The sequence below is a fragment of the Miniopterus natalensis genome, chromosome 2, assembly GCF_054644295.1.
Source record: "Miniopterus natalensis isolate mMinNat1 chromosome 2, mMinNat1.hap1, whole genome shotgun sequence".
Taxonomy (NCBI): Eukaryota; Metazoa; Chordata; class Mammalia; order Chiroptera; family Miniopteridae; genus Miniopterus; species Miniopterus natalensis.
Genome location: NC_142082.1, coordinates 145,931,711 through 145,947,966, shown reverse-complemented (window position 1 = coordinate 145,947,966; position 16,256 = coordinate 145,931,711).

Sequence of the window (16,256 nt, the reverse complement as noted above, 5' to 3'; positions counted from 1 at the left end):
TCATAGACAAAATATAGTGGGTATTTGAGGAATCCAGGAGAATAATTCCAGGTATTACTGCAGATTCTTCAAAGAGCTAGTAGATTAACAGTTCAGCCAAGATAAATCTTTGAGGCCGCTGAGACTTTCTGCTTTTCTTCAGGACATTTCCTCGGGCTGCCCTCAGTCTCTCTCGCTAGCAGCCCAACCACAATGGGGTCCTTGTGTGAGCTGTCTGTGCCAACCTTCCATGCTCGGCCCTGAGGAGTCCTGTCTACCCCAAGTTATTTGATAACATATTCTGACTTTATCCCCCACCCACACTCAGCTCTCATCCCCACCTCTTTTCTTTTCTAGTTTCCTAGGTAACAGTTTGTTAGTCTAATAATAAACCGATGCTTACCATCCTCCAATGAGAGGAGATCAATAGAAACCTAAGGCTTCTCCTTTGGTCCCAGATGACATCTGCAGTTCTACACTAACTTTCTTAGGACAGTCTCTGGCTCCCCCTAAGTTGTCTGATCACAGAGGGTTGGAATTTCCTGTAGGAGTGGGTGATGTACTCTGTGAGGGAATTATTTTTTGGAGAGAGAAACCTTTTGGTAACCTTTAAATCAAGTTATGTGAGCAGCTGTCCAGTGATGAGTTCAGCAGAATCTCTTATTGGCAGAAGTGTAATGAGTATGTTCAGACCTTGCCATTCTGATTACAAAGTAATTTCCTGTTTATTCAAATTATATCCAAGTTGAGCTTCCAGTTGCCCATAAAGTACTTATTGCTCTCGTCACCTCATGTAGGCCATTAGAGAAGACACCCTTTATGATCTTCGTGCCCAGCCTATGTCAAATCTCTATTCCTCTACTTCAGACTAACTCCCAGGAGCCCATGGATTCACTGGAAAAATACTCCCACAGAAGTACACATTTAAGGCAGTATAATTGACCAAGCACAGGGAATAAACTTCTGGCCATGCAACACATAAGAAAAGTAACTGTCATTAGGATAAAGCCAATGATTTTAGTCACTTGAGCAACCAAATTGTTCTACACCCTGACGTTGGGAAGCCCCAGAGGTAAGCAGTGCACTTGTTAGGACTCTGATTGCTGGTAACTGAAATCAGTTGTAGGTAGCTTTTAAAAAATAATAATAATAATAAAGAGGAATGTATTATAAGGACATTGATTCAGGGGAAGTCAAGGGAATTCTCAGAATTCAAGGAAAGGAAGCTAATGGGTAATAAAATGGGAATCTAGAATATGTATAATTCTGCTTCTCAGGATTAAATCTCTCTTTCTCTGTGTTGTTTCATTTCTTTTTCTCTTTGCCATCAGTTTCCTCTGCTCCCAAATCTTCATCATATTGCAGTCAGCACCCTGAAGTTTCTTTTGAAGGGGAGGCTTATATTTTTCAAAGTGGCCCATGGGCCTAGCCTCAGTGGAAAGGTAAGGAAGTGAAGGGGTCATTGCTAGTTGGGCAGGACACTATGAAAGGTATAGATTATACACAGTCACAGCTACCATTTCCCTAGTTCTTACTTGGCTAAGACAAACTTGGAAAAGGAATTGGTAGAGATGCTAGATAGCTTTTATACTCTGACATCAAACTTGGGATAAAGCAGGTTCTGAATAGTAAAGTATACTAAAAAACTGTAATTCATAAAATGGAAAGTACTATCCCATAAACCCTAACTGTTCACTTATTTGTCTTCCTTAATTGCTAAGCAGGATATCTCTTAGAAATAAAACTGAGTTGAATTGATTTAAAATGACATCATTCCATTTGGGCTTATAAAGGTTTTTATGTTAAAATTACTGATGGTTTACTATTGGTATCAGACCGCCTGCCTAAGTTTCCTTAGTGCAACAAAGATTTTATTTCACTTCTAAAAAGAAGTGAAAAACCATCTTACACAAAGAACTTTGGGTGCCAATTCAGTTCTGTGACAGAGGACTAATAATTGTGAATGAAGCCTTACTCAGTGCTTCTCAATTTTACTCTTTTCTTTGGTGCCCCATTCACTCAATGGTTATACTTTCTAGTCATCCTTTACAGTCATTTCCAAGACATTTTTGTGCACCCTTGTAAAAAAATTGGTACATTCCTCCAATTTATGTTTATTTATTTACCAAAATATATACATTATAAAGTAAGTAAATAAGAAAAACTTTAAATGGGATCTATAGTAAGTGTAAGTTCTAGTATTTTCTTCCCCACACCCTAACAATCAACTGTGCACTGGTCTATTGTCATCTTAGTGCATCATTTTTAGTGTCCTCGAGGCCAGTCCAGAGCATTAGGAATGAGGTGTTCTTGGTAATCACATCAAAGCATGAATTCTCCAGCACTAAACTTTTCATTTTATAAGTGCCAGGAATATTTGTCTGTAGTGCCAGGAACCACAGAATGAGTGTAAAAATGAGCAACATCAAACCAGCAAAGTGAATTTTCTAAAAAAATGAAAAATTGGAAAAAGGCAGGCATGGTGTCATGGCTGTGCTCTGACAGTAAGGCTACAGACACTGAAGTAGGTAGAGCAGGGATCCAAGCTGTGGCTGACCGAGACAAACATAACCCCACAAAGGAGGAAGGGAACTGGGTAATGATGCTCTCCAATGACCAAATTCCCTTGATTTGTCTCTCCATTCATTCCTTTTCTCTCCTGGACTCCGAGATTCTGAGGTGCTGCTGACCCTGCCAGCATTTCAGACCAAAGGAAAAAATGAGATACAATAATGTGGAAACCAGCAGTCTTATCCCTCAGTAAAGCCCTTCTCACAAACTGAATGACCAAAATGTAACAACAGACTAAAAATAATATTTAAGAGAATGGCAAAGTGATATCTCTGATATATAAGATGTGCATACAAATTAATGAGAACAGTAAGACCTTCCACTAAGTAAGTCAGCAAAGGCTATTCACAAAAAAAGAAATGATTGATTGGCAAATATGTGAGAAAATGTTCAATTTTCGTTTTTTTTTAAAGCATCATAAGTTAAAACAACAGGATACTATCTTTGTTGAATTAGCAAAAATTTTAAACTGTCAAAAAGGTACTAGTCCGAGCAGTGAAATGAGAACTTGAATTCCTCACAGGTAGAAGTGTATATTAACCTGACTCTTTGGAAATTAATACTTCAATGCAGATCAAAAGCCATTAATATGTATATTTCCCTTGATGTAGCAACATCTGTTCATTCATCTTAGGGGTAACAAAGATTTAGAGACTATCATGTTTACTGACACATTTTATAAAGCATTGAGAAAATATAAAACACCAGATTATTTGACAGTATGAAAATAGATAAGTAAATTATGGTATGTCTACACAATACATCATTATTCATCTTCTAAAATTTATGTTTATTAGGAGAGCTTGGTAGTATGATGGATGTCATGTTAAGCTCACCAATGGAAAAAGTAGGATATGCACTTGGCCTGCAGTAATGACAACCACCAAGGGAAAAAAGGCTCCACAGAGAAAGAGCCAAAATGTCTGGGGTTTTTTGGTAATTCTGTGTTATGGTTGGTGGGTCTATGAATAATTTTAGTTTCTTCTTTCTATCGTTTAGTTTCTATTTTTATGTCTTTTTAAATTTATATTCATGTAACAAATACTTGTTGAGGCCCTACTGCCATGTTCTAGACACGCACTGTCCTAGTGTCCTAAGTGCCTATAATAAAGCAACAACAAAGACAAAATTTCCACTCAACAGGTTTGCCAAATTTAGCAAATAAAAATAAGCATAAACTAAATGTGAATTTTAGATAAACAATGAATAACATTTTAGTATAAGTATAGTATTTTATCTAGCAACCCTGACTCATGGAATTTAATTTAGTGGGGGATGTGTTCCTTGTAGTAAAATACACATAACATAAAATTTACCATTCCAGCCAGTTTAAAGTGTACAATTCAGTGGGATTAAGTTCATTCACAGTGTGTGCAGCCATCACAACTATCTAGTTCCAGGACTTCTTCATCACCTCAAAGGGAAAACTCTGTACATATTAAGCATTCACTACCCATTCCCCACTCTCCCCAGTGCCTAGCAACCGCTAATCGGCTTTCCGTCTCTACAGATTTGCCTATTGTGGACATTTCACATGGATGGAGTTATATAAGATGTAGCCTTTCGTGTCTGGCTTCTTTCACTTAGCATGATGCTTTTAAGGTTCGTCCTTGTAGCATGTGTCAGAATGTCATTCCCTTTTGTGGCTGAATAATATTTCATTGTATGTATATCACATTTTGTTTATTCATTCATCTGTTGATGGACATTTGGGTGGTTTCCAACTTTTAACTGTTATGAAGTAAGTATTAATTTTATACTTTTAAAAATAAGTTTTATTTAAACCATTTAAAAGCCCCCAGGGATAATGAAGATCTTTCTCTGAGCCTTCTCTGTCTCAATGTTATGTGTTTAAATAACTCTGAATAAAGTAGATGGCCAGTCAACACAAAACAATGTATTAAGCAAAATAAAATAAAATGCAGCAGATATAAAGAAGCATAAACTATAGATCTTGTCATCAAGAAGCTTATACCAAATTCTGGGAAATGAAAAAGTCTGGCATTTAGTCACGGCAAGGCTGCTGTGCCTGTCAGTTAGGAACAGCTGAGTTTAGATTACTAATTCAGGGCTGCCACTAGAACAGCAATAACTAGGGCGCGTCACATCTGCATGATTAAAAAGCTTACCAAAAAACTGTGCTTCCCAGGGGAAAAAAGACCTTCATCCAAACACATCACATTTTCCAACCCTTGAAGCCATGAGAGTTCGGAAATATTGGAGTTCCTCCTCCAACATATGTCAGATAACTGATTCCTGCCTTCCCATTTCAGTGAGTGTTCTTCTGCTTCAGGTCCTCTGAGGTTTTCAGACTTACATCAGTAAGTTCTTCCAGCAGCTGGGGGAGGCTGGCTTGCAAAACCTCGTGCTGGCATCACCTCAGAGCCTCTGAAGCCTCGGAGGGAGAAGCAGCGAGGTGGGGGTGGGGGGACCTTCCCACCTCTCTCCTCCGCCAGAGCCCAAGCAGCCAGTGCCTGACCCAGAGCCGGAGGATGCGCAGAGGCCTGAGGCTGAGTGAGATGGCGTGGCGCTGAGCAGTCAGACTCAAGATCCTCAAGGGTCTTCTGTGGCTCAGTTGGTTCATTCCCTCTTCCAGAACTTGCCAGACTTCTCCCACTGCTCAGGTCACCTGCCTTGCCTTACCTCCTGCTGCCCACCGACGGAAATCTTGTGTGTCTTTCCTGAAGGCTCAGTGCCAGTCCCACCCTCTCTAAGGAGGCCCGCTGATCTTCTCCGTCCTCTTTGGAAGGCTCTGCTGATTCCTTTCTTCCTGGAAAGAAGATCCGCTCTTCCTTGTTCGGACTGCGTCGCACCATACTTGCTGAAATTGCTGCCTGTCCTAGTTATCCGCATGTCTGGTTGGCACTTGTTCCCCATGACCTACCAACACCCAGCAAGCAGAATACAATCCCAGAAGGTCGCCTGCTCGTGGTAGCAACTCCATCCCGCTTGTTCCTAAGTTCCAGGTTCTCCCCAGTCTTTCTTTACCCTACCGCACCCGTGACAGGGTGGCCGGTGCTGTGCGCAGGTTTGATTCCCAGGAAGAGGTATTGAATGGGTGAAGGCTTAATTTTAGACTCCAGTCTCAAAGGCAAAGAAGTCTTCTCAAATGTGTTAGCAGGGTAGTGGTGTTTACCTGCCCACTAGTTAAAAGTGGGTTGTTTTGGATAAATTTTTTTATTAAAGTATAATTAGCATATTATATTAGTTCCCAGTGTACAACATAGTGATTTGACATTTATATACCCTACGATGTGAACATCACACTAAGTCTAGCAACCATGTGTCACCGTGCAAAATTATCACACTATTTTTGGCTAATTTCACCTTCATCTTTTGCACCTCTCCCTCCACCCACCTCCCCTCTGGCAACCACCAGTTTGTTCTTTGTTTCTAGGAGTCTGTTTTCTTGTTTTGTTTGTTTGCTTTGATTTTTTAAATTCCACATATAAGTAAGCTGGAAGTATTTTTCATTGCAGGTCTTCTCTCTTTTTATTCTTAAAAAAATTCGTCTTTTAGAGTATAAAAGGGAAAATTCAGCCCACATTTCTCTAAGGACCTCCTGAGGAGTACCCTTTCTTCATTTCCATGTTTCTTCTTTACCCATTATTTTTCTAGACTTAGTTCAGTTAAATTTTCTACATCAGATCATACAAACTTTTATTCTGTTACTATTTTTATAATATTATTAACCCTAAATTCCAATGGTCATACACTAGAATAATTTCTATATTTATGTAAAAAGTAGGAAAAGAGCATGTTTTATGAAGAAAATAACCAAAGCATTAATTTCTTTAACCTAAAGTACCTGGGGGTGTTGTCATTGTTATGAGTCATGCTGCTGGCTTTTTAGATTGCTCCAATTGCAGTGTAGTTATCAATACAACTTTATTAACTCACTTATTCCTTCAACAAATATTTATTGACTGTGATGCCTGACATACTGCACTAAGTACTGTAGTACGATGGACCCGCTCATTTTCCTCCCCTACTGTATCCTGGCTCATTCGTCGTTGTTCTCCTTTGCCAGCACAACTTTCCCACTATCCCTTAAGGACTGGTGTTTCCCAGGGGTTGGTTCTTGAGTCTCTTCCTTGTATTACTGGGAATGGCTAACATGTGACACAGATGCAGTCTCCCCTCGCTGGAGCCAATGGTAGATATGAGTCATCTTTCATGGCACTCTTTCCCACTGTGCCTGAGGTGGCCTTAAATTCCTTCTCAGCACAGCCCCTCATCTAAGTCATTTGGAAATGATGAGCAACAGATCTTTCTGCTCCCCCTGCAACTGCCCTTCACTGATTTCATCAACACCTGTGGCTTCCACTTTCACTCCCATGAAGATGATCCTCAAACTCTACTTGACATTTTTCCTGAATTCTAGATTCATGTTTTCAATAACCTTCTCCACTTTGTGTCTCAAACTCAGCTTGTCAAAAACCAAACATATATTCTTTGGAAAGCCTGCTCTTAGGAACTCCTATTTAGTCGCTCAGCCTAGGGACGCTAGGCTTATCTCTCCTTCTCTTGTCCCTCACTTCAACTGCATATGCAGTTATATTGATATTGACTCTACTTCATAAATGTTCCTTAAGTATATCATTACGAGTGCTTTTCGGCTTTCCTAGTGTAAGCCAGCATGGATTGCCTCCACGGATGCTTGCAATGGCCTCTATAGTTATCCATAAATGAATTACTCTCCCTCCAAATTATCCTGCACCTTGCCACTAATTGTCTTCCTAAAGCATTGCTCTGACCACGCTAGTGATTTCTTTCATTTCCTTCAGTAGATCCTTGAAATCCTTCATTGTCACCAGGAGAAATATCACATTTCCTCTTTGGTATCCAGAGCCCTTGACATTCTAGCACTAACTTACTTTTCAAGCTCATTTCTCATCGTTTCCCCCACTCCTGGCTTTCTGCTTCAGGCATACCAGACATGCTACTCACTAAATACACCAGGAACTTCTGTATCCGTGTGTCTGTGCTCCTGCTGTGCAGTCTGTTTGGAATGCCCTTCCCGCCATTAACTGCCTGGGGAAATTCCCCTCCTTCCAAGTTTAGTTCCCCCTTCTCCTGCCCCAGACGCTCCCCTTCTGCAGCCCAGCCTCCATCAGTGGTTCTTGTTGCTTGGTTGTGTGATGGTTAGTTTAGTCTGTTTCACCAGGCTGTTGACTCCTGGAGTAGTCTTATCCATTTTGGTATCTATAATATGAATAGCAGAGTGCCTAGCATAGAGTAAAAGAGTAGTGAATGTTCTTGGCATTTGCCAAAGCAAAGAATAGCCCATATTCTAAGTCACTTTTCTCTTTAAAGAGTAGTAGCTGGTTGGTAAACGAAGATAATTAGTTTGGCTTAAATTTGAGTCTTATCACATAGTCTTGGATTGGAAATTGTTGACTTGCCAGTATTTTTCCCAAGCCTCCAGTGAAACTTTTTTGGAAAGTTATGCAGTGAGGTGATTCATCCAGACTTTGTAAAACAAAATTATCCCTTTGTTTTCTTGTCCTAGAAACAAAAACAACCATCAATGCTGGATTGACATAAGTGGAAAAACCCTTTTGTATAATCCAATGTTTTCACTAAGTAGTTTGCAGAGTAGGAAGAGGAAAAGAGTATTTATAGGGGGTTCCAGAGGCATTCTGCCCAAGAAAATCTGATTGATTTGAATGGTAGAGTTGGAGTCTCCAAGCATACCTCATACAAGTGAAATCTGGAGAAAAGAACTTCACAGTAACAAGCTGCTCCTTCAGGAGAGAAAGCCCACTTTCTGCTGCCTGAAAGCCCCTGGAAGAAAGTGTTTCATGGCACTTTCAGACTGAAATATATTTTAAAGAGGAAAACCTGCTTATGGTAGTAGTTGGGCATAATAAATATGATATAATCAAATGTAGGTTTATGTAATGATATAACTCTTTACTTTAAAATTTTAAAATATTAGAAGGTATAATACACACTGGACTTTAAAAATTAAAAGTAGCACTGTTGGTAGGTCTCCCCTAAATCAATCTAATAGTATTTACCTGCATTATAAAACTGTATTTAATAAGGCAAATGGGATTAGTGAATTACATTGTCATTTATGAGAGAATAAAGGCCTCCAGTTCAAATATTGCTGTCAGCAGTTCCCACTGGAATTCTTTCATTAACTGTGGAAGTTGATTTAAATCATGCAATCCATATTTTAAGTGGAAGTATTAAGAAATGTGTCAAGACACAGAAAAGTAGAAAAACATTCCCACAAAGCTTGGATACCAGTAAGTGAATCTTTCCTACAAAGAAAAAGATGCCAGATTACAAATGAGCACTCCCTTTAGTTAGCGGGTAAATCAGTGTGCAGGCCTGGATAAAGGAACAATGACACCTTCTGACACCAGGCTGTGTGTCTGGTGAGCATCCCTCAGTGCAAATGTTAGTACTGTGTGAGTATTTATTGTGTTTCTATAAAGTCCTAATGAGCTCTTTGGGTGAGAGTGAAACCCTTTGCTTTTTCACACTGTGCTCAAGACCCCTAAACTTCATGGGGTCAGATCCAAAGAAAGGGTAATGGACCATGAGGTCCAGCTTAATAGACCTGATATTAACACAGCAGCAAGAATGTCACCAAATGCAAAGTTTAGGGCAAGCAATGAATGAAGTATTTGTTACACTTAAATAATATACAAAGGTTATAACAGAGTAGTGGCACTATATCAATGTCATCATTGCAGGACTTTGAAAATCTGCCATGTATGAAATAACCCTGTAACCCATCTTTAGATCACAATAGACAAATTTGCTTTCCAACAGCAAATAAATTAGAATAGAAAGTTATGCAGCTATGGAGACTATAATTATTTTTAGATATTGAAAATCTCTTGCCCAAGGAAATAATCAGGATACTACCAGTTTCTAGTACATATGTAATAGGAATGCATTGTACCCTTCTATTGATTTTGCAGTTTAGATACTGAAATGTACATTTTCTTTAAATGAAACAGGAAGATTTTTCTCCTCTAGTGTTCTGGTTCCTTTAGGATAGGACAGATGTTTCTTGCTTTGAAATGAGTAAAACCACACTGTGTATGATGTCATGAACAGAAAGAAACACTTGTGTAAATAGAGGACTCTTTCACCAGACCCCTCGTCCATGCTGTTGTTGACTAATCACGATAAGCCTAGTCTGTTATTACAGTGAACTTCAGTTCCAGTGATGCGATGTAAGCCTCACACGTGGAATCTGAAAGCACTGCACTCCGTGATTTTGTTCATAAGTTAACATTGAAAACATCGTCACTGTCACACGGGTGAGAATGGGAAGATGGGAGGGTATGCGCCCGTGAAAATATCTGTGCTTGTTCACCTTCCGTGTTTTTATTTTCTGCTGGGTTAGATAGTTTTCTTTGGAGCTCACTCAAGTGGGTTATAAATTATTTGAGGACAGGGACTCTATCTCTACTTCTGCTGTTTTATGCTTCTATTCCCAACACCAAAGACAAAGCTGCAGTATTGTTTACACACTTCACATCTCATGGATATATATGTACATGAAATGTTATTCATTACTTACCAATTCCCCTTTTTTTCTATGACTTACTGTCACAAAGGTGGAAAGTTGTATTTATTCAGGAAATTCAGGCAGTATATTGCTAAATTAATTAGCTGACATCTGCTATCAGAAACTTTCAGCAGATTATTAATTCTCAGTTTGCAGTATTGATTTGCATCCCTGGAGTCTGCCCCATCCAGTAAATCAGACGTTACTTGAATGTCACTTTCATATTTGTAAAATTAGACCAGGTTCAAATAGATGAAAAACCTTATAAGTTTCAGAAAACTAGCTTCAGTGTTGAAGTACATAAGCAAGAACATTTACAAACAAAAATAAATGAGTCTGGACTCTCTGAGTTCCATGGTTAAGTGTCGTAATTTCTCTTTGACTATTCTCTTCAACTAATAGGGATGGAAATAATGACATAATTATTTTACTTATACTTGTTTATATTTTTAAAGGAAATACAGAGGAATTTAAAAATGGAAATCAATTCAATTTTATTAACAAAGGAAAGCTAAAAGCATTTACCTGTTGATGGGGTTGACCCTAAAGAAGGGACACTAGGAGCCAGACGAATGTGTGTGATAAAGAGACATCGAAACTCTGACCTACCTAAAACTCTCACCAGCCTGCCAGAGTACCTAGAATTTTTATCATTAGTCATTGCTATGCATTAAAACATCATTTACAGAAGGCCCATTGAAACTCAGGTACATTGACAGTCCAGAGCAGATGTTGTCTGAACCAAAAGAGAGTACAGACTTGAGTAAACTCAGATGTAACCCAGCAATCCCACTTCTGAGAATATATTCTGAGAATCCAGAAACACCAATCAGAAAGAATATGTGTACCCCTATGTTCACTGCAGCACTATTTACAATAGCTAAGATCTGGAAACAGCCCAAGTGCCCATCAGTAGATGAGTGGATTAAAAAGCTGTGATGCATTGCCTTCAGTGTGGCTCAGTTGGTTGAGTGTCCTCCCATGCACCAGGAGGTCACAGGTTCAATTCCCTGTCAGGGCACATGCCCAGGTTTTGGGCTCGATCCCCAGTAGGGAGCGTGCAGGAGGCAAGTGATGGATGTTTCTCTCTCATCTATGTTTTCCTCTCTCTGACTCTCCCTTCCTCCCTCTGAAATCAGTAAAAGAAATATTTTTAAAAAGCTGTGGTACATTTACACAATGGAATATTATGCAGCTGTAAAAAAGGATCTCTTACCCTTTGCGACAGCATGGATGGACCTGGAGACTATTATGCTAAGGGAAATAAGGCAATTAGAGAAAAATATCACATGATCTCACTTATATGTGGAATCTAATGAACAAGATAAACTAACAAACAAAACAGATCCAGAAGCATGGATGCATGGAACAGAATAACATCTCAGTGGGGAGGGTGTGGAGGGGACAGGAAGAGATTAACCAAAGAACATATATGCATATATGCGTAACCCATGGACACAGACAATAGTGTGGGGAAGGCCTGGGGTGGGGTGGGGGTTGGTTGGAGGGGGGCAAAAAAGGGGGAAATGGGGGGCATCTGTAATACTGCCAACAACAGCAATAACAAAGAACTCTGGAGATTCAAGAGGCCTTAAGACACTGGACATGGGTAGTAAGGTGCCACCTGAGAAACTGGATGATACTCCAGACTGCCTCTTTAGAAAATGGACATAAAGCCTATTAGTGAACTGTTTCTAAATATTTCCCTAAAATTAGCAGTTCTTAAGGGAATTTATACTTCTCAGCTTAAACATACTAAGGTATAGTTATTACACTAAAAATAACATGTAATTCATTTCTTCTGATATAATTTTAAATGTGAGACCAACAGATGTTAGAAAAGAGATACTTCCAATATTTACTCCATACATATACAGGTACATCTATGTATTTGCAACAGTCATTTTCAACACACTGAACATTAGAAAGTGAAGGACAGTGATACCCAAAAGGATGATTTAAAAAAAAAACCACTTTATTTTTTAGAGCAGTTTTAGATTCACAGCAAAACTGAGCAGGAAGTACGGAGAGTTCCCATATATCTTTTCTTTCCCCCACCCAGCATCTCCCACTATCAACATCCTACACCAGAAGTGTACACTTGTTACAACTGAACTTACAGTGACACATCAGTCACCCAAAGTCCATAGTTCACACTGAAGTTCGCTCTTGGCGTTGTAGAGTCTATGGGTTTTGACAAGTGAATAACAACTCGTACCACTATATAGTATCACACAGAATAGTTCCACTACTCTTAAGACCTTCTGTGTTCCACCTGCTCATCCTTCTTGCCCTGTTAACCCCTGAAAACCACCGATCTCTCCACTGTCTACTCAGTTTCCCTTTTCTAGAATGTCATATAGTTGGAATTATACAGTAGGCAGCCTTTTCAGATTGGCTGGTTTCTTTTAGTTATTATGTATTTAAGGTTCCTCCATGTCTTTTCCTAGCTTGATAGGTTCATTCCATTTTAGCACTGAATAATATTCCTTTGTCTGGATATACCATAGTTTATATATCCATTCACCTACCGAAAGACATCTTGGTTGCTTCCAAGTTTTGGCAATTACGAATTTCTTATGATAGCACACCTAGATTAATTGGCCCCTGCATACCTGTCTCATTTGTTTCCTACTATTGCACCTTTTGCTCACTCCAGTCTAGCTAAAACTGGCCTTTTTGCTGAGCCTCGGAGATGCCACTCCCATTTTCACATTAAGGCCTTTGTATTTGCTCTTCCTGCAGCCCAGAACATTCTTTCTTCAGGGTTCTAAACCAACCCTCACATTTCAAGGGCCCGTGGCAAAAGTGAAAATAGAAGCTCTGTATCTTATGTTTAAAATGAAAAGACAACAAACTGAGAAAATGTATTCTCGTGACAAATAGACTTTCAGGGTAACAAATTTTTTTGGTATGAAGCTATGGTTATCATATGATATAGTAAGCAAAATATCAGAGATTACTAAGTTTAATAATTTTGTGTATGTCTAGGTTTTCTGTTGCTGAAACAGCAATGTTTAGATGAGTAATAAAATACATAATTCATAAATTATATGTTAATCCATTAAACTTTTTCTTACACTCATTTCAGCAAGGTCATTCTTTTTATAATCAAGATTTTTATATAATGTGTGTTTTGTTGACAATATTGTTCTAAAGGATTAAAAATAAAGTGTAATTATATCCAAAATGCATAAAACTTGAACATATTTTAATGAAAAAGTTGTTCCATTTTTTAAAATTTAAATTATTTTTTCAGGCTTCCAAAGAAGTTATTATAAAAGTTTCAAAATTATGTATTAAAACAAAAAGGCAAAATATAAACTAATATCAAAATTTTAATAAAATTCCTTAAAATGAAATTTTCTTTTTTGGAAAATTTACTTAAATGTTATTAAATACTTGTATACATATAAAACAATCCACAGTTCTAGTGTTCAATGTCCCTATAATTGTCAACGTTAAAAACCTGGAATGAATTTATATCTCTAAAAGCACAAGTCAGAATGTGGAGAGAAGGAAATAAATAGATACGTTGCACTAAGGGAAAATGATTTTTCATTATGCAAGAATCTATTGAGAGAGAAAAACTTGACAATTCAATGAATATTTCTTTTCCCGGACACCTCTGTCACTCCTGCCCCCGCCAACATGAGCAGCAGCGCAGCTCGCTCAGCTTCCAGCTCTGGGGCGCTGTGGCCTTCGGCCTGGAGGTCGTGGCACGGGGGTTTCTGGGGCCTCAGCAGTTATGTTCACGAGAAGAGATGTTTGGGGCCATGCGTGAGCTGTGCCAGCACCGAGTGCCAGGCCCTGGGAACAGAAGCCTCATGTGTCCTATAATAAGTTCGGTTTCGTGCGCTTGTAAAGCGTGGGCCCCTCCTACAAGCCGAGCCGGGAAAGCTGCCCTCTGCCTGGAGTCTGAGTGGGATGCAGCCCTCACCCCTCCCTTCCTTTCAGGTCTTCACTCGCACCGCACCTTCTTGATGCTCGCAGCACACACGCACAGAAGCGCGACGCGCACACATGAGCACACACGCACACATGAGCACACGCACACATGAGCACACGCATACATGAGCACACACGCACACATGAGCACACGCATACATGAGCACACGCATACATGAGCACACACGCACACATGAGCACACGCACACATGAGCACACGCACAGAAGTGTGACATGTACACATGAGCACACGCGAGCACGCATGCACACGCAAATGCCCACCTGTGCCCCACGTGTCCTTATGACTCTCTAGCCCCCTTAGGTTTCATTTTCTTCCGAGTACCGGGCATCTGTCACGTTACTTTCATTGTCCACCTCCGCAGCTGGGGCGTGGGCCCTGCGGGGGAAGACTCCCCTCTCCTCTCGGGGCTGGGAGTGGCCGCACCGGCTAGAGAAGGGCAGTGCCAGGAGTGCCGGCAAGTGAACTAACTTGCTCTTGCCTGGGCATACTCCTGACAGCTACCCTCAAATACTGCTGTTTTCCAGATTTGTATATTTCCGATGGAAACGAAGGGAATCTTCTGACAGTAATTTCGCTTGGGAGTGAAGAAATTAAGATATTCGCAGACAGTCCTCTTCAGCTCTCCGTAGCGAGAACTGGAGGGAGCGCTCTGAAGGCCTCGCTCTCCCTCTATTGTCAGCCCAACTGTTTCCCTAACTGAGGCCATCAGCACATTACCCAAACCAGAACTTCACCCTCACAGGCATGTTCACATAACATTATTTACTAAATAATGAAATGCGAAGCTATAAAAACAAGGGTATTGTCCTAGACCAGTGAAAATAAAACGGGGGAAAATGGCAAGACAACCACAATCTAAATGCAAACAAAAATTGGTTTTCTTGGTGCAGACTTCTCATAAATGTAAGGCTGCTGTATCCCCTGGGCTTTTTTTTTTTTTTTTTGGCTTTTCCTTTTCCATTCCTTTAGTCTGTTTCTTACAAAAAATCACTTGTAGATTATACCAGTAAAAGAAGTATGTAAAGGAAGTCATTGAAAAAATAAATATATCATGACTGAAGCAAAAAATATACAGTTCTCTCATAATAGCAGTGAAGGAGAAAACAGTGTAGGACTCATCCCACTGAAGGGTTATTACTAACACTTCACTAATAACATAGACTCTGCTAGGTCAGCAGTTTTGCTGAAACAGCCCCTGACAGTGATGGACCTCATCAAAGTTTGGTTTCCTTTCTCTATTGAAATGTTTCTCCACTAAATTGTTTGTGATGTGCCTATGCCAATAGCTTCAAAGTGTTTTGTTTTTTTTTAACATTAAGATGTATGCTCTCCCTACAGAAGTTGCATGCCGTTGTTTAAGCTGTTGGCATTTGAATTGTTTAATGATAATAATGATGTTAGCTGACATGAACATTCAGTAGCTATCCAAAAGGTCTGCAGCACACACTAAGTAAAAATAGGATATTTTGTGTTTTATTCTAAAGACTTAGACTCCTTTGTAAATAGACATCAAGAATTAATAGGTATTTGTGGTTTCCTAGGAAAATTCTGCCACCTAGAATTTAAATATAGGAATCTACAGTTAGGAAAATGAAATAGACCTCATTGTTTTAGGGAGAAAACATGTAGTGTAATTACCTGTGGAAGAAGAGAGAAAGGAGGAAAGGAGATCTGAGTGGTATAATCACAGTGTTTGGGGACAAGAATCATGTAAAGTTCACAAAGCAACTTCCCGTTTGAGTAGCGCTTGGGGTTCAAATTGTATAGAGTTAGCAATCATAACGCTAGGCCTCTCTTAGATAAAACCTCCAGGCATCTGTGGAGTATGTTTTATTTGACAAATCTTCATTAAATTACTACATTTTGGGAAATGCGCTCCTCACTAAAGATGTAAAATTCAGTTCACATTCTAGTGGGAAAGAGCTACCTTAAAAAAAAATTACATTTAATACCAAAAAGAAATTGAAAGCAGGGCTTTGAAGAGATGGTTGTACACACATGTTCATAGCAGCATTATTCATAATAGCTAAACATGAAAGCAACCCCGAAGTCCCTGGACAGATGAATGGGCAAGCACAATGTGGTATATACATACAGTGGAGTATCACTCAGCATCTGTAAGGGAGGAAACTGACATATGCTACGACGCAGATGAACCTTGAGGACATTACACCAAGTGAAATAAGCCAATCACAAAAA